A 25,499-nucleotide genomic window follows, 5' to 3' on the forward strand; every position below is an offset into this window, starting at 1 on the left:
TCGTGATCGCGAACAACCAAGGTGTTAATAGTCTTTTGAATATTGTGCTAAACACCGTATTTTTTTGTTGTTAATAAAATAGAAAAGAAGTAGGATTAAATAGGTATACTAGAAAATTATTTCGTAGTACCAGCATTAAAAATCAAGTTAAACATGATTGAATATGCAATTTCGGAAGGGGCACATCTCTGAAAAAGTAAAATGTTCAGGAAATGAAAAAAACTGATTATTTTCTAAAGCAGTGTAAAATTTAAAATATTAACTTTTGAGATATATTTTAGTGTTAATTAGCAATTGAAAATTACTGGAATTATTATAAAATGGGTGTAGGTAACCCTCAAAACTACATGTATATAAAAAACGTATTTGACAAAATATGCGACATGTGCCCTTTTCGAAATTGCATATTCAATTTCATTGTGAAATTCTTTTAACTAATATTGTGTCAAGGTTTTCTAAATAACACGGATTTTTGTTTGTAAGACGTAACAATGGTAACAGCTGAATTCTACTGACAATACAATACAGCCTTTAAAATAATTGTCGCCTATCAATATTGTATTCCATTTCGGATACAAGATGATGTGATTGTACGGTAAGGCAAGTTTAATGGTACAGGGAAACCGCCATTACTTTAGCATGAGTTCGAAACCCAGTTTCGCAATTGAGATGAATTGACATGCAAGCCAAATTTGCTCTTTTTAATATACCAAAAATAATGATCCCTATTTAATTCTCGACTAGATATTAGAAGAATTAGCTTTCATTCAATCCGGCAAATCAACAATGGTAAATTAAGAAATAAACATGCCTATTTAATATTTTTGTTAAATACCATCACTACCTAATTGCCTAATATATTACCCTACCAAATATAATACCCTAATATATTACATATGAAAACAACTTATCCTCGTCTACCTTCGATCCACTAAGCCTCTGCGACGAATGATTAGACGCTAATTGGCGCAATATTCAAATTTCGATAAATAAATTCTAATCATCATTCTCCTGATCTTCTCTCAGTCACCTGGGTCGGCGCAAAATGCATCCTTCGATACTTTTCTATCATATAATGTTTTTGCGCTCACTCCCCTCTTAAACATATAGTCTTTCACGCAATCCATCCATTTCTTCTTAGGTCTAGCTCCTCCTCCTTATCCTTCCACATTCATAGTTAACACTCTCTTACCAACCTCATTTTCGTTTCGTCTCATCACATGTCCATACGATCCCAAACGCGCACTTCTCAGCCTTTCTGTCACAGGTGCCACTTTCAGACTTCCTCTAACATATACATTCCGTATTCTATCCATTCTCGTTACTCCACACATCCATCGCAACATTTGCATCTCCGCTGCATGCAATCGCCTTTCATCAAATAATTTCTAAGTCATTCATAATTTAAAGATTAAAGGCAAGGTAATCTAACCGTTTCGGCGTCTCATAAAAACGGAAAACAATATGGTTACACGTTACGCGGCTCTACTCTTAAAATATCGCCTTACTGAACATTCGTTATACTGTTGTTAATATTCATTCACGATTATGTATATAGGACGTGAAAGGTGAATAGTTCAAGGATTTTTATTGTTCGTGTAAATGTTACGTGTTTGTCATTTCGATGAAATCATATTACTGTGGAATGCATTTTTTATTACATTGCGTTATATACATAAATAAAGTCTTCGATCAATAATAGTACTATTATTGATCGAAGCATAAAGCGAAGTAAATTGTCCCTTCGTAATAAGGTGACACTCTACAAAACTTGCATACGCCCCGTCATGACGTATGCAAGTGTAGTGTTCGTTCACGCGGCCCGCACCAACTTGAAGCCCCTTCAAGTTATTCAATCCCGTTTTTGCAGGATAGCCGTCGGAGCACCATAGTTTCTAAGGAACGTGGATCTCTATGATGACCTAGAGCTTGACTCTGTCAGTAAGTTACAGTCGGCATCATTGCGCAACTTCGAGAAGGCGGCACGACATGAGAACCCTCTTGTCGTGGCCGCCGGAAATTATATACCCGATCCTATGGATCGAATGGTAAACAGTCGACGTCGCCCTAATAATATATGAATTGTCTAAATATAGTTTCTTTACATACATACCTATATGGTTTAAATTGTGGTAGATTCTTGCCATCATTTTAGACACACAGACAGACATCTGGAAGTAGCTATGCATGGCGGAGACAGAACTGTTTATCTTTCGACTTCAAGTACCTAATTATTGTTTTTTAAACTATAATTCAGATTTTAATAGCAAGCCGAACTAATAAGGAAACAAGTCGCTAATCATCGGTCAGGATATTAGGTCAAAATAATAAAATCACTATGTTGTCATCTGTCCTTGATACGCGTGTATATTTTGAAGTTTATCGACGAAGTTGGTAAATCTATATATTAATACGTGAAGCAAAAACTTTGTATCCCTTTTTACGAAAATTGCGCGGACGGAGGAGTATGAAATTTACCACACTTATAGGGAATATAGAGAAGAAGTGCACAATGCTAATATATTTTTTAAATAATGCATAAAAGATACATTAAACCAATAAACAAAACATTACACACACTACATACTATGTATTTGACGCACACACGCATGCATACTATTTATTGTCAAACTTTTGTTCTTGACATCTGTTGTCAAATTGAGATTAAATATTTTTTGTCTTTGTTAATATTTTTATAGTGTAGTCTTGGCGAAATTTGTGATTATAGAAGTATAAAATACAATCATAATAGTGTACAAACTTACAATTTCAATTAATTATAATCGAATTTCGACTACTGCGGGACCACTAGTATTACATTGAAAGACACCGTTACAAATATAAATAAATCCAGGTCGATCTAATGATAATTATGATAACTATTAAAAAAAAAGTAGTTTAAAACATACAAACGCACTTATATAGCAAATTGAAATAACAACTAATTTCATATTTTCATAATACGTACTCAACAAATGTTAACGATTGACTTCCACGGTGAAGGAATAACATCGTGTAATAAAAATCAAACCCGCAAAATTATAATTTGCGTAATTACTGGTGGTAGAACCTCTTGAAAGTCTGCGCGGGTAGGTACCACCACCCTGCCTAGAAGCAGTAATGCGTTTCAGCTTGAAGGATGGGGCAGCCGTTTTAACTAGGAGGCGCTCGCTGCGGATTACGCGTGGCGATGCGATCTCCGCTCCAGGGGGGAGCCGCGTCCTGGCGCGGCGGAAGTTCGAGCGCGGAAGCTTCAATCTCGGCGTGCCGTGCTCGAGGCGTGGTCTCGCCGCCTGGCGGACCCCGCCTACGTGCGACGGACCGTCGAGGCGATCCGCCCGGTCCTCTCGGACTGGGTGAATCGCGACCGAGGACGTCTCACCTTCCGGGCGACGCAGGTGCTCACGGGACACGGCTGTTTCGGTCGCTACCTGCACCTCGTCGCCCGGAGGGAGCCGACGCCGAAGTGCCACCACTGCAGTGGCTGCAACGAGGACACGGCGGAGCACACGCTCGCGTACTGCCCCGCTTTCGCGGAGCAGCGCCGCGTCCTCGTTGCAAAAATAGGACCGGACTTGTCGCTTCCGACCGTCTTGGCTACGATGCTCGGCAGCGACGAGTCCTGGCAGGCGATGCTCGACTTCTGCGAGTCCACCATCTCGCAGAAGGAGGTGGCGGAACGGGAGAGGGAGAGCTCTTCTTCCCTCTCGGCGCCGTGCCGCCGCCGTCGAGCCGGGGTTCGGAGGAGGGCGTTTGTCCAGCTCCAGCCCCTATGAGGAGGCAGTCTCCTCCCGGTGATGGTCACGGGGCGACCTAAGGGGGTTGAGGCTGCGCCGCACGCTACCGTCACTCTAGCGCGCTGGCACCAGGAGGACGGGACGGCGCGTCGGCGGCTGCGGACTGCGATGCGGTCCGCATTTTCGTCGTCGCTGTCGTCGCCGAACATACTGTTGAAGAGCAACCCGGTCGGCGGTGTATCGCGTTCCGACCCGGCAGGCTGGTCCTGGCCCAGCGGGGTATCCCGGAACACCAGCGGCACCGCCCGGGCGGCCTGGTAGGGCCGCCGTACCGCGGAGACTGACGTCGTTGGTCGTCGACTATCGCCTCGACGACCCGTCGGTCGGGCGTCCTCGGGGTGGCGCCGCGTGTCTGGTTGTAGTGTTGACCGCGGGAACCCCCCTACTCTGAACGGGTTCTGACCCCGGACGGAGATCGGACGTCGGGTGTAAGAGTGCAGGGGAGTCGTTTAGTGGGTGGGCCCTAAAATCCTTGGGCCCGCGATCTGTTCTCAACACCTGCAGATCGTTGAGTCTCACATACCCCGCGCGCCCCCTAGGCGCGGGGACCTCGTAGGAGGTTCGGCCCCCGGCCCGAGAAAAAATAAAAAAAAAAAAAAAAAAAGCCGTTTTAACTATACTTGGACCTTAGAACTTATGTCTCAAGGTGGGTGGCGCATTTACTTTATAGATGTGTATTGGATCCAGTAACCGCTTAACACCAGGTGGGTTGTGAGCTCGTCCACCCATCTAAGCAATAAAAAATAAAAAAGGCGGCAATAACGTCTTTTAAATCAATGTACACCGACTGCACGCACGAAAAAGTGTCACGTTCCGCCCGAGCCTGAGCGTGCAAGCGAGAGCGCGGAACAAACGACAGAGAAGCACGATCGGCTTAAATAAACCGGCTTTAAGGACAACATTTATTTATTTATTCTCTTGTTACTTGTCAGGATACTAGAACTTAGTTATAAAATTATTGTACTATCATTTGTTGTTGACGCGTGTGAAAATTTTCAAGCTAATCGGATATTCAAGACGAGTCATTAAAAATCACATTCAAAGATTAAGTTACACAAAAACAAACAAACATACATACCAATTTAATAACAGCGAGATAAAAACAAACTCTCCTAGTCTCAATCGGTTATTAAGGAACATCTGTGCAATAAAGCTTACTATAAAGTCAATGATTATCTAGAAGATTGCACAAAGTGGGAATGAGTTGCTCGCTCCGGGCATTTCAATATTGTAATAATTGTTACGTTATAATACTCATTGTAAAAATGTATATAAAAAAAAAACTAATATTAAAAAATATATATATAAAAAAAAAAAAAAAGACATGCCCGCTGAGCTTCTTGCCAATTCTTCTCAGGACGGAGGCTAGTTCTTGTGAATTAGCGGTAGTTCTTTTGACGTTCAACAAGTATGTACTTTCATTTAAGTTGAATAAAAAAATTTTTTATTTGAATTTTTTTTCATTTGATTTGATTTTATTTATTCGAGCACATTAATTCGAAATTTTGTACCATATACTCCTAAAGCACCTTAGAATGACTCATGGGTCAGAAATCTTTAAGCCAACAAAAACAGTTCTCAAGGAACCCTATTGTTTTATTTCAACCATGAAGATGTAATTGATTGATCCTCTTTCAACTCAAGAAATAAGGTCTCATTTCGAATATATAATTAATTTTTTTGAAACAATTTTCGTATAATAGGCATTTTGTGAAGCCAAAACGTAATTTGGTAAGAAGCAATGGTTCCTTTTTGAAACTGCTTAAAAAATTAACGGAACTTTTTGTAGTTCAATCCCGATGTTCCCGTCGAGAATTAGCGGGATGGATTTAAGCTACTTTGTCAGAGCAGGGTGCTTAGTGTGAGTTTTCTAACGTTCTCGATAACGTTAAAGTTAACACAACTTCTCGATAGCGTAAAAGTTAACTCAAATTTGTATGGAGTTGGAACGTTTGCCTACGTTTTCCGCTAGGAGCGCTTTTCCAACTGCATACAAATTTGAGTTAACTTTTACACTATCGAGAACGTTAACAAGCACTAAGCATACAGATGTTATTACTTTCGAACGTATTTATTTTTATGCCTAATCAGTTAAACCCGAGCCGCTCTGCTGGTCAATCCTTTATTTGACCTTTATTCGATCCGCTACCAAACTTAGCAAAAGGCCATTGCTAAACCAATCCGAAGATGTCCTGAAAATTTCATAGAAATCACTCCAACCATACGTTTTTTTTTTTTATTGCTTAGATGAGTGGACATAGACATCCCATAGACATCTACAACGTAAATGCGCCACCCACCTTGAGATATAAGTTCTAAAGTCTCAATTATAGTTACAACGGCTGCCCCACCCTTCAAACCGAAACGCATTACTGCTTCACGGCAGAAATAGGCAGGGTGGTGGTACCTATCCGCGCGGACTCACAAGAGGTCCTACCACCAGTAACTACGCAAATTATAATACGTATACACATCTACTTATGTTACATCATTATTATAATCATCAGCCTATAACAGTCCACTGCTGGACATAGACCTCTCCAATTACATTAGCACGATCCTTGGCTTCTCTCATCAGCCAGCTAGCCTGTATGGATCGTCACTCCACCAAACCTGTGCCATACATATCAGCTATTTATTTAGCGATTCGTAGTGTGCTATTAATATCCATATAAATAAATGAAATTGAAGTTTATAATATTAATATTAAAGTAACTGTTTGTAATATTAAAGTAACTGCTGTTTACTACACGCATACATGAATGTGTACCATAAATTGGTACATAATATACTAATATAACATTTTGTCTGTCTGTCTGTTTGTTCCGGCTAATCTCTGGAACGGCTGGACCGATTTTAACGGAACTTCCATTGACAGGTAGTTAATGTAATAATCGGTAACTTAGGCTACTTCAATTTTAGAAAAATTCTGAAAATATTATAATATAAAATAAAGTAACGTTTTCTTAAATTCCATGTAAACGAAATCGCGGGCACAGCTAGTTATTACACATAATAATAGCACACTATATTATATAATACAGAGACAGAAGCGGTTGGAGAAAGATTGTACGTGAGGAAGTGATGCAGAAGGGTGATCATGACCTTCGGCGTTGAGGAATACGCCCCAAGGAGGTGAGTTTGCTGCAATGGTAGCGAGAACAACCGATTAGATCAGTAGCAGGAAATCTTTTTACATATTATTATGTAGATGGCTAGGAAACATCAAGCTTTGAGCCTATAACATAGATAATGCTTTTTTTGAATATGGCAATTAGCTTCTCGCAATGCCAATGTTGCCAGTGCCAAGTTTATGAAAATCTTCAATTATTATTACGTAAATGTTTTAGTATATAAACAATGTTATGGAATCGAATGAGACATAGTCAATTCATATAATAATGCTATTAATTATGATTCAATCACTTCAAATCGGAACGTACAATCGCATCGAAGGCATCATGGTTGTAGCTACCCTCAACGGATCTATTAGTAGATATGTAACTATCAGCCAATGTAATTAAAGTAAAAACTCAAAGAATATTTAGAATTGTAAACGGCGTATTAAAAACTAGGCACGGCACACGTATGGAATCGCAGAACGGTTGATTTTCCCGCGTCGCGCCGGCGCCATCTTGCTCGGGCGCCGTATGGTAACATACAAACGCGCGGATTAACGGGATAGTCTTGCTTAGATTTAACTATATTAATATTTTAACTTGATACGTTTTGTCTCTCGCTCGCACTAACAGAGTAGATGACAGAAGCCGTTTGGAAGTATCCACAGGTTTTTTTTTTAAATCTCACTACCCAGCTAAAGTTCAAGGGTCACCGGAGCCTATGACGCAGCTTCCTGTGCCAGTTTTAAGACCTATGCGACACCCGATGAGTTTCTTGCCGGATCGCCTCAGCGGATCGCGATTCCGATCCGGTAGTAGATTCATTCGCGAAACAGACACTCTTTAATTGTTAGGTATCTTTTGAAGGCGCTCGGGTAGCTGTTAATAAGTCCCACCCCTCCTGACTGAGCCGTTGCTCGCCCACCTGTCCTGGTGAAATTGAAGTCCTCCGGGCTACCAGTAATCCCTCAATCATAAAAACTACCTATGCATCATATCTCTTATAATCACTACGAACTATCGTAATGTCGTGTTACTGTTCTCCATTACCGCGTAAACCGCAAACTGTAATGTCGTCAAATTAAGACGACAAGAAATATTGTGGTATATCGTGGAAAATTTGGAGGAAACAATAATTAATCATACGTTCAAGTTTCTATCTTAGAGCACGTTCAAACGAAGTCTTAATTCTAAGAACGACCTGTGACAATTTAATTGGCAGTCATCACAATGTCTGATCAGTCTTTAATATTTAAACGCTGTTACATAATTCAGGATATCTACCACATACTCACGGGCGTATTCGCATACATGAATACGTGTGTACCGGCGAACCCTGCTAAACATTTCTATCTGTCTTCATCTAGAATTTCAACGAACCTAATCTAGTATCTCATGAGTATTTAAGCGAACCTCTTTACATATGGTATTAGGTAAGCATTCGCAAGTTTTAATAACCTTTGAAAAAATGAGGTTCACATTCTTCCTCCTACTCGCGTCGTATTCCTCAATTCTAAGGGTTGTGACCACTCTTCTGTGTAAATTTCTCTCCCATGATCTTTCTCTGTCTCTTTCTCTGGCGGTATGGAGGGTTTTGTGAACTGTGGAATCAAGAGTGAAGTGAAGTGGAATCAACATATTGAAGCCTTTTCCCGTCCACTTTACCGGTTTCAATGAGCCTCTCGAAGTTGTCTCCATCCTTCGTTGCAATGTGACCGAAATTTTTAAGGACTTCGCGAAGGCACACGGATGACTAATCCAAAACCCATGGTCACACGACAAGACCTTTTTAGACACAGTTCATTTCTAGGTAGCTTGTTGTAACTATAAATAACTCGACTTCTGACTTAGGAATTTTGCGATTACAATGTATTGTTACGTTAATTCTGAATATGCCTTAAATTAAACGTCCCGTTTAACTTTCCCAAAGTGGAATTTTCTCCAGTTCTTGATCCCGGAAGCACGTGGACGAGGCAGCTTTAAAAAATTGAACAATGTGGAACATTATGTTCCACCAACGGCCGTCTGGTGTAGTGGTAAGTGACATGGTCACTACACAAGGGGGTCGCGGGTTCGAATCCCGCCAAGGGAAGATATTTGTATGATAAATATAAATGTCTTTTCCAGGGTTATGGATGTATATTAAATATATGTATGTGTATAATAAAAATCTTACATTTATATCCGTTATCTGGTACCTGTAACACAAGTTCTTTACGAACTTATCACGGGACCGGTTAACGTGGTGTGGTTAAAAAAAAAAAAAAAAACAAAAAAAAAAAAAAAAAAACAAAAAGTTACTAATATATCTGTACTATGTCTTTTTTTCTGTGTACATAAATAAATAAATAAAATAAAAAATGGGCGAAAGTGAAAGGGTATTTGGTTTAGGCGAAATATTTGCAACTTTACATGAGAGCCATTTAAAGCTTGAAATTTGAACAAAAATGTTATATAACAACTAGCGACCCGCCCTCGCTTCACTTCGGAAACATTACATTTTATTATTGATAGTTGAGTCCCGCGATGTTACCCGCGGTTATTGTCGTACCGCGGGTGACGCCGCGGGGCGAAGCTAGTCTAAAAAAAAGTAGCCTAAGTTACTCCTTATATCATCAGCTACCTGAAAGTCCCGTCAAAATCGGTCCAGCCGTTCCAGAGATAAGCCGGAAAAAACAGACAGACAGACAGACAAAAATTGTAAAAAATGTTATTTTGGTGTATGTACCGTATATATATTCATATGCATGTAGTAAAAAGCGGTTATTTCAATATTACAAACAGACACTCCAATTTTATTTATGTTTTTTTTATTTATTGCTTAGATGGTTGGATGAGCTCACAGCCCACCTGGTGTTAAGTGGTTACTGGAGCCCATAGACATCTACAACGTAAATGCGCCACCCACCTTGAGATATAAGTTGTAAGGTCTCAGTATAGTTACAACGGCTGCCCCACCCTTCAAACCGAAACGCATTACTGCTTCACGGCAGAAATAGGCAGGGCGGTGGTGGCCGAAATAGGCAGGGCGGTGGTACCTACCCGCGCGGACTCACAACAGGTCCTACCACCAGTAATTACGCAAATTAGAATTTTTGCGGGTTTCACTTTTATTACACCATGTTATTCCTTCACCGTGGAAGTCAATCGTGAACATTTGTTGAGTACGTATTTCATTAGAAAAATTGGTACCCGCCTGCGGGATTCGAACACCGGTGCATCGCATCGCTTCAACACGAATGCTCCGGACGTCTTATCTTTTAGGCCACGACGACTTCTATAATATAGATAAAAACTTCTACAGCTATTAGAAAGGAAACTTAATTGTTTTTGAATTAAAAACATCGAACTATTGATGCTAATACCAAACAAAACGGACCTTTAATTAAAAATATAAATGTTGCATAATAAGCGAAATGTCGCCTTGACGTATAGGTGAGCTCAGGGGGCTCAAACCGAGTGTTACCAACACTGGCCCTAGCAAGAGCAGTGCTTCGCAGAATCTACCACCGGATCGGAAACGCGACCCACTGAGAAGATCCGGCGAGAAACTCAGTGGGCTGTCTATGGGTTAGCTTACTCGTCGAGCCCTTCGTCACGAGTAACGGATTCGGCGACCGGCCAGTTCCCACCTTTCCTATCTCCCCCGTCTACCAACGTTTGCCGCTAGGGGCGCTGTTGCAACTGCATACAAATTTGAATTAACTTTTACGCTATCGAGAGCGTTAAAAAGCTTTTGAAGTCGTCGTGGCCTAACGGATAAGACGTCCGGTGCATTCGTGTTGAGCGATGCACCGGTGTTCGAATCTCAGGCGGGTACCAATTTTTCTAATGAAATACGTACTCAACAAATGTTCACGATTGACTTGCACGGTGAAGGAATAACATCGCGTAATAAAAATCAAACCCGCAAAATTATAATTTGCGTAATTACTGCTGGTAGGACCTCTTGTGAGTCCCCACGGGTAGGTAAAACCACTCCGCCTATTTTTACCGTGAAGCAGTAATGCGTTCCGGTTTGAAGGGTGGGGCAGCCGTTGTAACTATACTGAGACTGTAGAACTTATATCTCAAGGTGGGTGGCGCATTTACGTTGTAGGTGTCTATGGGCTCCAGTAACCACTTAAAACCAGGTGAGCTGTGAGCTCGACCACCCATCAAAGCAATAAAAAACAAAAAAAAAGTTCTCACTGAGCCCATTGGAGGCATACGAGGGTCCACGACGCGAGTTCGGAAGTAAAACATTCACACGTCGAACCATAAACATTCACGCTTATTTAAACGATAATATTTTATCGCAATGAACAATTTCACTACGTTTTATTCATTGTAAAGGTCATCGTTCCCATTATTCACATCGCCTCGTGTGTAGTAAATGCAATAAGTCAATCAAATTAATGTGTGGGTACGTTTAGTGCCGGCCGGTCTGCGAAGTTTATTTGTAAAATGTTTGATAGATATATATATTTTTTTAAATTCTTAGATGGTTGGACGAGCTCACAGCCCACCTGGTGTTAAGTGGTTACTGAAGCCCATAGACATCTACAACGTAAATGCGCCACCCACCATGAGATATAAGTTTCTAAGGTCTCAAGTATAGTTACAACGGCTACCCTACCCTTCGAACCGAAACGCATTACTGCTTCACGGCAGAAATAGGCGGGGTGGTGGTACCTACCCGTGCGGACTCCCAAGAGGTCCTACCACCAGTGATTACGCAATTTATAATTTTTGCGGGTATGATTTTTATTACACGATGTTATTCCTTCACCGTGAAAGTCAATCGTGAACATTTGTTGGGTACGTATTTATTTCATTAGAAAAATTGGTACCCGCCTGCGGGATTCGAACACTGGTGTATCGCTCAACACGAATGCACCGGACGTCTTATCCTTTAGGCCACGACGACTTCAAAATGTAAAAAGTTCATAATTTTTGTATTTTGATTATAACTAGAGGTCCCGCAATAGTCGAAATTCGACTATAATTGATTGGAATTGTAAGTTTGTACATTATTATTATTGTATTTTATACTTGTATAATCACAAATTTGGCCAAGACTACATTATAAAAAATATTAACAAAGACAAACAATAAAATATTAACAAAGACAAACAATATTTAATGTATTATTAATTTGACAACAGACGTCAAGAACAAAAGTTTGACAATAAATAGTATGCATGCGTGTGTGCGTCAAATACATGGTATGTAGTGTGTGTAATGTTTTCTTTATTGATTTAATGTATCTTATATGCATTATTTAAAAAAAATATTAGCATTGTGCACTTCTTCTCTATATTCTCTATAAGTGTGGAAAATTTCATACTCCTCCGTCCGCGCAATTTTCGTAAAAAGGGATACAAAGCTTTTGCTTCACGTATTAATATATAGATAAAAGCTATTTGGTTTAAGCTTTTTTTTTCCTTTTTTATTGCCCGAGCAGGCAGACGAGCTTACGGCCCACCTGATGGTAAGTGGTTACCGTCGCTCATGGACTACAGCAATGCCAGGGGCAGAGTCAAGCCGCTGCCTACCGCTTAATACTCCCCACAAGTCTCGTTCGAAGAAGGACATGTCATAGCGCTCGGGAAACACCGTGGAGGGGAGCTCATTCCATAGCCGGATGGTACGTGGCAAATAAAAATCTCTGGAAACGCACTGTGGATGAACGCAGTGGCTCCAAGTTGAACTCTACTCCGGTGGCGGGCGGTGCGATAGTAAAAACGAGATGATGGTGTCATCTCAAATAATTCCTCAGAGCACTCCCCAAGGGACATTTTGTTTAACACGCGACATTTATCTCCCTAATTAAAGGTCCGTTTTATTTGGTATTACCATCAACAGTTCGATGTTCTTAACTGAGCTTCAAGTAAGTTTACTCTATTCAAATAGCCGAAGAAGTTTTTTTCATTACGATATATTTTCCTAATTTTAAACATTTAATGGCTCTACAATACTGGTAATACGTTTTTTCGCATACCTATTGGCTGGCAGCCTAAGAGGCTATTCTAGCTAAGCGCGGACGAGTGGGTGAGTTCACGGGCTCAACCTGAGAGAATGTGCTTACGCTGGCACTAGCAAGGACAGTGCTTCGCAGAATCTACCACCGGATCGGATTCGCGACCCACTGGGCTGTGTGTGTGCGCTGCTGCGCTTGCACAGTCTTTACTTCTTCCAATTCTTGACTACGCTGATTCCAGCTATCCGGATCTAACCGAAACACAACTTGATAAACTTGAGCGGCTACAAAATTTCTGCATAAGATTCATATTTGGGTTACGGAAATATGATCATACTAGCGACCCGCCCTCGCTTCGCTTCGGAAACAATAAAACACACTTGAAACAAACAAAAAAAATTAATAATAAAATAAAATAAAGTAGCCTATGTTCATCAGGGACAATGTCGGCTTCTAATGGAAAAAGAATTTTTCAAATCGGTCCAGTAGTTTCGGAGCCTATTCGAAACAAACAAACAAACAAATCTTTCCTCCTTATAATATTAGTATAGATATCTGAATTTCGCACTAAGCTCAAGTGGTTACCAATTCGCCTTCGCCGCAATACTCATGTCCTTTCATTACTATACTGTACTCTCTTTAACCCCCATACCCCTACATATCTCAAAGAACGTTTGGAGTTCCTAGGTGATACGCATAATTTTTCTCTGAGATCATCGGATAACCTGAGACTGAAAATGCCGGTGCATTCATCATCATTCTTTGACAATTCTTTCACCGTCCAGGCGGTTCGATTGTGGAATGCTCTGCCGGATGCAGTGAGAAGTGTCCAACTTTAAACTGTTTTAAAAGAATGGTGAAGGAACACTACTTATCTGCTTAGTGCTGTTTGTTGCATCATTATCATTTATAATTTCCATACTGTTGATTTATTATGTGTGTGTAAGTATATTAGTATGTATTGTATGTAAGTATGTATATTGGTATATATTATATTATGTAAACGGTATATATATATCTGTTTATTATATGTATATATTTTCTATAATAATGTATTGTATATGGTACACCGCAACATACCTGCTATATTTTTTATATTTTACAGAATTTCTGTAAATTAAACGGTTGTCTGGAAGAGATCGCTTTTAGCGATAAGACCGCCTATTGTACATATGTGCTTTTTGACTGTTTTTTTTTTTTAATGTAAATTGTGTTGGTGTGCAATAAAGTGTATTCTCTCTCTCTCTCTCTCTCTCTGTGGGTTAATGTACTCGTCGGACCCGTCGCTTGTGACGAAGGGTTTGACGCTTGTGACGATGACCGGTCAAAATATTGTTAGCGCTATTCAGGCATCTGTCAAATATATTCTGTTCTGTGGCAACTACTGCTGCGCAAATACGGTCATTACTGCAGTGTTTACCGGTGAAAACGCGAAAACCTACTTAGGGTATTATTAACGCAATATTTTCTTAAAGATTTTTTAAAGATGTAGCGTCCTGGTTGCCTGGACCTTTAAGCCAAGACTTATATTTTTTAACATTATGTTACGATATGAAAAATGATATGACAAGTTGGTTAATTTGTGACTTTAATGAATTAGTATGAAATTAAATGAATGCAATGCAAATGCTGGTCTCAGTATGAGACCATATTGCATTCATTCATAGATATCTATGGGCTCCAGTAACTACTTAGCACCAGGTGGGCTGGGAGCTCTTCCTCCCATCTAAGCAATAAAAAAAAAAATGGTGGTTGTTTACTAAGACTTTTTTGGTGGACATTTTGAAAGAACACAAGTGTTCGTTTTTTTCACAAATGAGCACTTTCACAGATGCTAAACACTTAATAAACCACAGAAGCTACATAGTTAACCCTGAAGAAACTATAAATAAATTTAAAGGAATCAATCCACACGATTTCGGTCCTCACGTTCCCGCCAAAAACTCCTTAATTGTGCTAATAGATACATAAAAGTAACGGAAACCATTCAAATCGAATGTCATAAGTCACTTAGGGACGTTCCGTCGGCCACAGACCAAACAAACGATGTCATAATCCCATCACAAGCACAGATTATGTAACGGACAAGGAAGAACATGACTTCCCTTCGCCTATCAGCTATTGTCTGGCGCAATCAACCTTTGAGCGCTTATTGGGTGGTCGGTGAAGTAACATTATGCCCTTTGAAAATAATACAACAAACAGATCTTTACAAACATTACCGCTAAATCTATATTTATATATAAATCTACAGTGATTTTACGGATGTTCCGTTATAACTACTGAACTATGCATCCGATTGACTTGAAACTTGGTATCCATATAGAAAATATGTGTAGTTAATGTATAGCCTAATATTTATATGAGTGTTGGACTCCCTACGTCAATTGTGGGAGCGTTAATGATGAGAATCTTTGTGGGGATGAGAAATAATAATGTTAATTTTAAATGCCCAGCGAAGCGGACGGATACAGCTAGTCAATTATATATCCCGTAACACATAGTGCACTAGTTAATAAGTGTTAATAGTATCGAATTGTACGTAACACACATTAGTAGTTAGAAGGCTAAAGAAACCTTATACATAGGTGCAAACCATCAAACAATTGTTGCAAATAAATTCATGTATACTTTGCTTAAGAATACACATGGCGTTTTAATTTTTTTTTTTTTTTTTTTTTTTTTATTGCTTAGATGTGTGGACGAGCTCACAGCCCACCTGGTGTTAAGTGGTTACTGGAGCCCATAGACATCTACAACGTAAATGCGCCACACACCTTGAGATATAGTTCTAAGGTCTCAGTATAGTCACAACGGCTGCCCCACCCTTCAAACCGAAACGCATTACTGCTTCACGGCAGAAATAAGCAGGGCGGTGGTACCTACCCGTGCGGACTTACAAGAGGTCCTACCACCAGTAATTACGCAAATGATAATTTTGCGGGTTTGATTTTTATTGCACGATGTTATTCCTTCACCGTGGAAGTCAATCGTGAACATTTGTTGAGTACGTATTTCATTAGAAAAATTGGTACCCGCCAGCGACATTCGAACACCAGTGCATCGCTCGATACGAATGCACCGGACGTCTTATCCTTTAGGCCACGATGACTTCTAAATTATTATTATCTTTTCCAGATTCCTTATTCTACTAAGCAATGAAGAGATTCTTAGGGCACTCTGCACTTATTGCTTAGTGAACCAGTTCAAGACCCGTTTGGCGTAATATGTTTACACAAATATATATTCACGTAATTATTACTACCGCTCACAATTTTGTTAATAAACATAAATTTCAAGGTAATTTGATTAGCGTAGCTCGTGGGCATCAGCAAGGCCACGGACCCTATCAAGCCCATATCTGCCGCTGAAGGCTATTTTCAGATCACGTTTGAAGAAGGACATGTTATAGCGCAGAGAAATGATTTCATCCGAGAACACAATACGAGGGTAGCTTTATAAAAAAAAAACTTTTTTTTTTTGCGTAAATGGGTGGACGAGCTCACAGCCCACCTGGTGTTCAGTGATTACTGGAGTCCATAGACATCTACAACGTAAATGCGCCACTCACCTTGAGATATAAGTTCTAAGGTCTCAGTATAGTTACAACGGCTGCCCCGCCCTTCAAACCGAAACGCATTACTGCTTCACGGCAGAAATAGGCAAGGTGGTCGTACCTATCCGTGCGGACTCACAAGAGGTCTTACCACCAGCAATTACGCAAATTATAATTTTGCGGGTTTGATTTTTATTACACGATGTTATTCCTTCACTGTAGAAGTCAATCGTGAATATTTGTTGAATACGTATCTCATTAGAAAAATTGGTACCCGCCTGGGATTCGAACACCGGTGCATCGCTCAACACGAATGCACAAGACGTCTTATCCTTTAGGCCACGACGTCTTACGACTCGATTGTTAAGTATGCGTGTACTGAGTAGACGCTCCCATATTTCATAGACGAGACTACCGTCTCAAACGCGCTGTGTCCTTGAAGACTGGCAGTAAACAAATCACGTAAGTTTTATATTTAATAAAAACTTCCGTTAGTGACGTCACCTCAGAACGCGTATTCGTAAATATATATAAGATTTAACATTTCCTTCGGTTATCGCTTATCGCAGACACAAATAAAACTGCTAACAAAGTTTAATTTCGCTTTTTCATTACCGACGTCCGAAATAAAGGAGTTAACTCGGCTTACTTGCCGTTAGTTTGGATGGTCATAGGCAAAGGCATGTCTAGCTTATACAGCAAACGTGTGCAATCATTACCCTAACAGTCCTTAGTAAGCGCCGTCAAAAAAAATATATAAAAAAATCGATTGCATTTTCTTATCAGCTTTAAATAAAATACTTTTTGTGTATTTGTAGTGCTTACAGTTCTTTCATTCTTTTTTATTTCTCTATCTTATTCTAATAACTTTAAGCGCCTTTTTTTTATATACCCGGTGGCTACTGTACCCTTATTTTTTCGGAGCAGATTTTAACGGACACTTTTCACAGACAGAGACGGTTCTCTGTTACCTCTACTCTTACCTCTACCCTCCATACGTTAAACAAATGAAGCGTCTACGATAACCAATAGTTTCTAAACTATTAAAAAAAACGATTAAACAGCCAATTAATTTGATCTTGTTTTAATCCTGTTAATACCGATCAGGGTATTAAAGCAGTTATAAAATTATTGTATTGTTGTCGGTCCTTGACGCATGAACAAGTTTTCAAGCTAATCTGACGTTTTTTAGTCGTTGAAAATAACGTTCTAAGACCAATACGTGACAATAATATGTGACAATGACATAAAAGGCCGTCAACGCAAAAGTGGCCTAACCCACAATTCGTATTCGTGCTTAAGTATTGCAATTTATTTAAAACATAATAAATTTTGATGCATAATCGGCCTATCCCTAGTTTCATCCATAGACAATAGATGCCATTGTAAACATCATTTTAGCGCGTATTTTTTTGCCAACGAAATATTGTAAAGGTAAATTCGAACCTCATTATCTCCATACTAACTATGGTATACTTAGGCCACTTTTGCGCTGACGACCTCATATGCATACTTAAGCTAATAAAAGCGAGTTAAAAATAGGAAGGATATTTCGCATACCCGTACCTGATAAAGATAGTCGAGCAGCCCTCCCTTGAAGAGTATTAAGATAGACATATATTCATTTTAAGTGTAGTTAGTTTCAGAAACGTATGCCAACACAGAAGGAAATATTTAAAAAAAAAAATCACTTGTCATCTTTTGACAGGTTAGTAAAATGATTGAATAATGTTGTTTTTTTTTAATTAACGCACTGGCAATATTGCAGCAATGCCTTGTGCTACTTTCGATGAACAAAACTATAAGAATCGTTTAAATTCGCAACATAATGAATTTGTTTAATTTGTTAATAAATCTATTTATTAACAACACTATGATTTTGTATAGGTACCTTGACGGACTTAATGCCTAAGACATTTCTTCCCAAATCGACCGAAGGTTTTGCAGAAATAATTATGGTAACCGGCGCTAGTAAGTAAATTGAACAAATAAACACACAAAAGCACACAATTCTAATAAAAGCAACAAAGACATGAAAAACATAGTTATTAGGTACATGAAAACTGCAGAGTTAAACGTCTCGGTAAAAATGGTGGCTTATTAACCGCTTAGTATCTATGAAAGTGTACAAATGTGTGAAAATGACAAATAATAAATGGATAGTTTAGGCTCTTCCAAAAACCTATTAAGCTTCCAGAATATTCTTTCTTTTCGGACAGTTTTTCATTTCATCACAATTCATTCCATCTCATCCCATAATCAATTAAAGATTTATCAGCTTCATTTCACTCTACTCTAATCCAAGTTTCGTATCAATTTATAAATATAAATACAGATTTGGCTTTAGAGAACAAAATGCAGACCTTAAAAAAAATTAAGACTATCTGCAAAAAAAAGGAATCGATTTGGCAAAAATATTTTCTGTATAGTTAATATTTTTATATATTAAATTTAATTTAAAAGTATTCAACCATCCACAGTCCCAACGTATGAGTCGGTGTGATAATAATTCTATTTTTATTCTTAATGTCTATGTCATTAGGCGATGTATTCTAAATCGTACTACTTATGCATCTCCAAAACAGGGATTCCGTATATAACATTTTTATAACACGACTTTTATATTTTATAGGTTAACTTCTATTAAAATATGAATGGGGATAAACAGCTTTTAATTCAAACACAAAAACCCACCTGTCTGACTCACTATTCACTTCAAAACCGCAGTCACTATTTGGAATGATATGATCACCAATAAATCGCAACCAAGTATCAACATATTTTTTAAACTTTACAACCGAACACACGCGAAGTTTATAATACTTAAAAAAAATAAAACAAAAATACAAAAGAACAACACACGTCTCTACCGCGTTACAAACGATGATTCACTAAACAAGGCGAAATAATACCAATTAAATGCCACGATATTCCTACTATCAACTTAAAGTTATAGTCAAACGATTTCCAATTCTATCATTCAAGACTTAAGAGCCAAACAAAAAATTAATTAATTAGGTTCACAGGAAAACAAGCATGCTATTATAGTCTATAAAACTGATATTAATAAAGACTAAAGTAGCGTACACTTGCCCGGCTCAATAAATTTAGGTTACAAAAAGCACAAGCAATACGCGCCTTTATTTTCAATACGTTAAAAGATAAAATAATATTGTTTACCTTTGAAACTAGACAACTTGATTTGCAGTATTGAACTTTACATCATCGCGTTAAGGTTGAAAAATTGCAAGTGATTTTAATACTATCAGCTTATAAACATTTTATGAATGAAAGAACAAAGTGTAAACTTAAATAAATATACTTTAACATTTTTTCCCACGTTCCTAGCCTTATAAACATTTGTCAGGTAGACGTTTAGAAAAATAGCTTGTACTTTTTTTTATTGCTTATATGGGTGAACGAGCTCACGACCCTCATGGTGTTAAGTGGTTACCGGAGCCCATAGACATCTACAACGTAAATGCGGCCGCCCACCTCGAGACATGAGTTCTAAGGTCTCAGTTTTTTACAATACAACGGCTGCCCCACCCTTCAAACCGAAACGCATCACTGCTTCACGGCAGAAATAGGCAGGGTGGTGGTACCTACCAGTGCGGGTTCACAGCATGCCCTACCACCATTAAACTCAGATCTAAGATTCAATCAATGTCATCTATTTTTTTTTTCATCGAGTGAGCAAAGAAAACCGAAAGAGAAGGTTCTAGATACGAGGCGTATGTTTTTAGTATTAAGTTACGAACATAACACCGTACAAGCACAAAAGTGTGCCATTATTAATTCCGTCTAATTAGGCCACACGGTTGATTGACCTTACAATTTTGACCCTATTTCCTGACGGGTAAATTCAAAAACAAATCCTAACAAAATCTTTTAAAAAAGTTCGATAATTATGACGTATGTGCATTATGACGTTTGAAAACAAAGAGACAAAATAAGGCAAAGGAATTGTTAAACAGAAATCATTAACATTTTTATAAATAAATAACAAAAAAATAATAATTAAAACCTACAAAGAGAACTACTTGGGAGTTCTGTCTGAGTCATTGTTATTGATGACGTAACGTTTACATACTTACACGTGAATATAGGAAATATTTGTGTGAAGTGTTTTACATTCCGTTCCTCATGAGAATTATTATTCTAAGTTTTTCTTCGACGTACAACCACGTATACACTTATTTACAGAACCAACAGAGTTTTTTTTTTGCGTTTCCAATCCGGTGGTAGATTCAGCGAAGCAATGGCTCTTGCTAGGGCTAGTTTTAGCAATTGCTTTCAGGTTGAGCCGCGTGAGCTCACCTACCAAAGCGCGCGCGGCAAGAATAGTCCATCGATGCTACCAGAGATTAGATAGGAGGAAAGGTCTATTAAAAATGCGTTTCCACTTCATAGTACGGTGGTGGTGAAGAGGTTTTTGTTTATTGTGATTAAGGATTTTCTTTAAATACTTTATTAAGGTGTTCAAAAATAATCGTATCTTTTTCGGTTAAAGCATCCTAATTTGTTTTTTTGGAACAAATTTGAGTTAACTTTTACTAAAACGCCACTATAGTACGCAACTACGTAGAACATAGCTTAATTGGGTGATTGATAAAAAAATAAACTAATTTGTCCTACAAGCCCATAGACACAGCACACTGAGTTCCTTGCCAGATCTTCTCAGTGGGTCGCGATTCCGATCCGGTGGTAAATTCACCGAAGCAATGCTCTTGCTAGGGCTAGTGTTAGCATATTCTCTCAAGTTGAGCCCGTGTGCTCGCCTATCTGTGACCGTACCTGGAGTAAACCCTTAGGCTACCATCAAATAGGTAGGGAAAAGGTATATTCTACGACATTCCACGTCTACCGCCAAGTAAACTCATGTCCCGACTTGAAGAGTGCGAAATTCGAGCTCGGTGTGCTTAGTGCGAGTTCCTTAACGTTCTCGATAGCGTAAAAGTTAAGCCATTTTTGTATGCAATTGGAACAGCGCCCCTAGCGGCAAACGTACGCAAACGATCCCACTGCATACAAATATGAGCTAACTTTTACGCTATCGAGTACGTTAAAAAACTCGCACTAAGCACACAGGTTTAAATGTTTTGTAATATTTAAAATTCGGTTAACAAAGGTGGTGAGTAAGTGCCTAATTGTATCCACACGAGGCCGCCTTGAAGGTCCGTTAGACGAATAGTCCTCCTACGCGCGTTGAATCTTTTTGTTTTGATTCATTAGACTAAGGCAGAATTACTGGAGGTCATTTGACGAAAGGCCGTATTGATGGTTCAATCCGTAGAAGAATTCGTGGGACATGAATCAATTAATGATTGATGACATAGATATATATGGACCCTTTAAATCTGGAAGAGCTATGGTATGAAACTTTAGCAATTGGAAGCTCCTTAGATTAGTACATTCATACCAAAGGCAACTTTAAAATATTATAGTCTATATATTATAACATTTTATATATATAAAAATGAATTGCTGTTCGTTAGTCTCGCTAAAACTCGAGAACGGCTGGTTCGATTTGGATAATTTTGGTCTTGAATTATTTGTGGAAGTCCAGAGAAGGTTTAAAAGCTAGATAAATGAAAATTCTCGAAATTAAATAAAAATAACAATTTTGTTTTTCCTTTGATGTGTCCCCCCTCGGATTCCTTTTGTTTGTGTTAAGTTTATTTTATACAAAAATTTTGGTCTTTTATTTATCGATTGAGGCACTAAGAAGTCTGCCGGGTCAGCTAGTACTTTATAATTAGCTATAATTAGCTGCGGACTTACTGCGGATCTTCGCTATTTCTAGTTACAACAATCATGGTATAAATGCTAATTCGGCAACAACAAAAAAAACTTTAACTTTGAAATCCGCGGCAATTGACGAAACTAAACGCCCTAAAAACAAATTATGTTTCTTTCATCTTATATACATCGTACAAGTGCATTTAACAAAACGCTCTCTCGCTCTGTTCATTGAACCCGCTACATATCGCACGGCGTGGCGTAGTTTGGTTGAGCTCGGTTAAAAATCATCGACTATCGATAAATTTGGGTCGATAACGGTTATTCGTAAAAAAATAACGCTGAGAAAATTTTTTTTGGGAGTTCAATTTTAAACGTCTCGCGTCTATACGCTAAATGAAAACGGTCACTTAATCTAACCATCCGTGTGTTTTGATTGTGTATTCGTCATGGATTGTGAATGACAAACTGCTTCGTTGTTCAGTGATTTCAGAGGCAATATTACTAATTATAAACGCTTTTTTTTTGGAACGAACTTCCTTACAGGACGATGGGGAGGGGTACCCTAACCGGGAAAAATCGTCCGTAACGTAATATTTTTATTAGTAATGCACACACTGTACGACTTAACTTTGTAATAACATATAAATTAGTAATGCACACAGTGTACGACTTAACTTTGTAATAACGTACAAAAAATAACATATTTTTTTATCATTCATTGACCACGATCTCAGAGCGTTCGTTTGCGCAATACACTAACTCTTATGCAAGCAACCGTTAATGAAGTGTACCACAATAAGTCCACACGTTGTCGAATGACCGTGGGTTGTTGCGAAACCTCCAGTTTTATTTTCTTTATACCTCGAATAGAACTTAAAATTAATATTTTTATAATAACTTCGTTCTTCGAACTTCGTTCCTATCCGGTGTCCCACGACACTAAACGTCTTTTTTGACGTAATAACATCTTATAAATCCATCTACTCACGAAAAGCTGCACTCACGAAAAAGTGTCACGTTCCGCCCGAGTCTGAGCGTGCAAGCGAGAGCGCGGAACAAACGATAGAGAGGCACGATCAGCTCAAGCGTTGACTTGTGACACATTTATCTCTCTTCTCGGGTGACGTCAAAATGAGCAGTTCGAATAGTTCTGCTACTGATGTTATCGTGCAAATCTATTGTCCGTAAACCGACTTTTCAGACAACCAATATTTTTAATTATTTTTTAAATCAAATTAACGAATAGTGATAGTAAATACAAAAGAGTTTTATTAAATGCTAGCGACTAGCCGTCACTTCGCTTCGGAAACATTTATTATTGAAATAGGCGTAGCCCGCCATGTTGCGCGCGGTACGACAATAACTGCGGGTGACGCCGCGGGGTAAAGCTAGTCTAAAAAAAGTAGGGTAAATTACTCCTTATATCATCATCTATCTATTAGTGAAAGTCTCATCAAAATCGGTCCAGCCGTTCCAGAGATTAGCCGGAACAAACAGACAGACAGACAGACAAAAATTGTAAAAAAAATATATTTTGGTGTATGTACCGTATATATATTCATATGCATGTAGTAAAAAGCGGTTATTTCAATATTACAAACAGACACTCAAATTTTATTTATGTGTATAGATTTTCATTGCTTACATCAAGCCGTATATTGTAATCAGAGTAATGTTCGGAATAACGTTTTCGAAATACGTGATAGTAAATTAAAGAAAATTAATATTAAATTACACAATTGTTTGAATAGGAGTTTGTTTCTGAAAAGGAGTACGATTAAACATAACAATTATTAAAATTAAATAAGCTTCGCGTGTTACTAATTATCGATGCAGAGAGATAACTCGAAGATGTTCGTGACAGACAAATAACTTAATTACAGTTCTCTTCATGGAGATGCTGTTGTTAAGAAAATAATATTGAAACAAGTTTTAAAATGAAGGACATTTTTAGAAGCGCTTCTGAATAAAATGATCTATTCATTTAACGTTTTTTTTCTATATTTGTATATTTTGTATATCTATACATATAAATAAAATTGTAGTGTCTGTTTGTATTATTGAAATAACCGCTTTCTACTATTCATATGGATATATACGGTACATACGCCAAAATAACATTTTTTACCATCTTTGTCTGTCTGTCTGTCTGTTTATTCCGACTAATCTCTGGAACGGCTGAACCGATTTTGACGAGACTTTCACTGATAGATAGCTGATGATATAAGGAGTAACTTAGGCTACTTTATTTAGACTAGCTTCGCCCCGCGGCGTCACCCGGTCACGTCACGGTAACATCGCGGGACTCAGCTATCAATAATAAAATTTAATGATCCCGAAGCGAAGCGAGGGCGGGTCGCTAGTATATATATATATATGTATATTTTGTTCTATTCTGTATCTATTCGCTAGCAGCCTAAGAGGATATTCCAGCTACGCCAGGACGAGTAGGTGAGCTCAAGATCTCAACCTAAGAGTTTGCTAGTACTAACCTTAACAAGAGCAGTGCTTCGCAGAATCTACCACCGGATCGGAATCGGGACCCATTAAGAAAATTCGGCGAGAAACTCAGTGGACTGTGTCTATGGGATCTATTTAACGTAGATGAATAGATAATCTAGAGTTTCAAGAGGAACCTAGCCAAGATCAGCCGAACCATCCACTTTGAAACAATACTTGGTTTTGAGTTAGTGTTAAAAATGGCTGTTGCTTTAATATGGAACGCGTTTTGGCTACGTTGCAGGAGTAAGCAGGATACCAGCCTACAGAAGCATACAACACGCGCTACCAACGATCATTGTAGGAATTAAACAGAGCATAGGTAATTAGGCGGGAAATTAAACTAAATAAGGCGGGAAATTAAGTTACATCAGTAGCCTCAAGTTAATGCAATTGCAGAGTGTGCTGCTCTGAATGTTTTTCAAAGAGTACGTACTTTGTTTTTCCTATGGTCAGATTACATAAAAATAATTAAAGGAAAACACGTTTTAATAGTAAAACAAAGTAATTAGTGATTTTTTTAATTCTTGATTGGGATAGGGAATAAAATTATTATAACGCCATTGGTCTAATTTTCAAGTTGATCGAACTTTTTGGAGATGGTGAAGATTAAGTCCAAAAATTCTGTTATATAGTTTGATACAGATGAAGCTAATAAAAGCTATGTTACAATGTACTTACAAATGCATTTCAAGAGACATTGTTTCTTGGAATCACGCCAGAAGGGACCAGATTTGCATACCTGTATATTCTGCTACATTGGACATGAAAACATATCTATTTACCGATAAAAACAATTGCAGGATTTTCTCACAACTTCA

The 25,499-nt window shown here is 38.5% G+C and overlaps 1 protein-coding gene across 2 annotated transcripts in view; it reads right to left on the reverse strand.

The window, feature by feature from the left end:
- Positions 1-25,499, reverse strand: part of GEFmeso (Guanine nucleotide exchange factor in mesoderm) — a 141,107-nt gene that overhangs the window by 52,874 nt on the left and 62,734 nt on the right. The window contains exon 1 of one of the 2 annotated variants that reach the window (XM_028179419.2): positions 19,129-19,451. The exons of the other annotated variant lie outside the window; for it this stretch is intronic. The gene's annotated coding sequence lies outside the window, so the exon portion shown is untranslated. Of the gene's footprint in view, positions 1-19,128; positions 19,452-25,499 lie in introns of those variants that run through there. 2 annotated transcript variants of the gene reach the window in all.

This window comes from Bombyx mandarina, chromosome 24, assembly GCF_030267445.1.
Source record: "Bombyx mandarina strain Sakado chromosome 24, ASM3026744v2".
In the NCBI taxonomy this organism is placed as follows: Eukaryota; Metazoa; Arthropoda; class Insecta; order Lepidoptera; family Bombycidae; genus Bombyx; species Bombyx mandarina.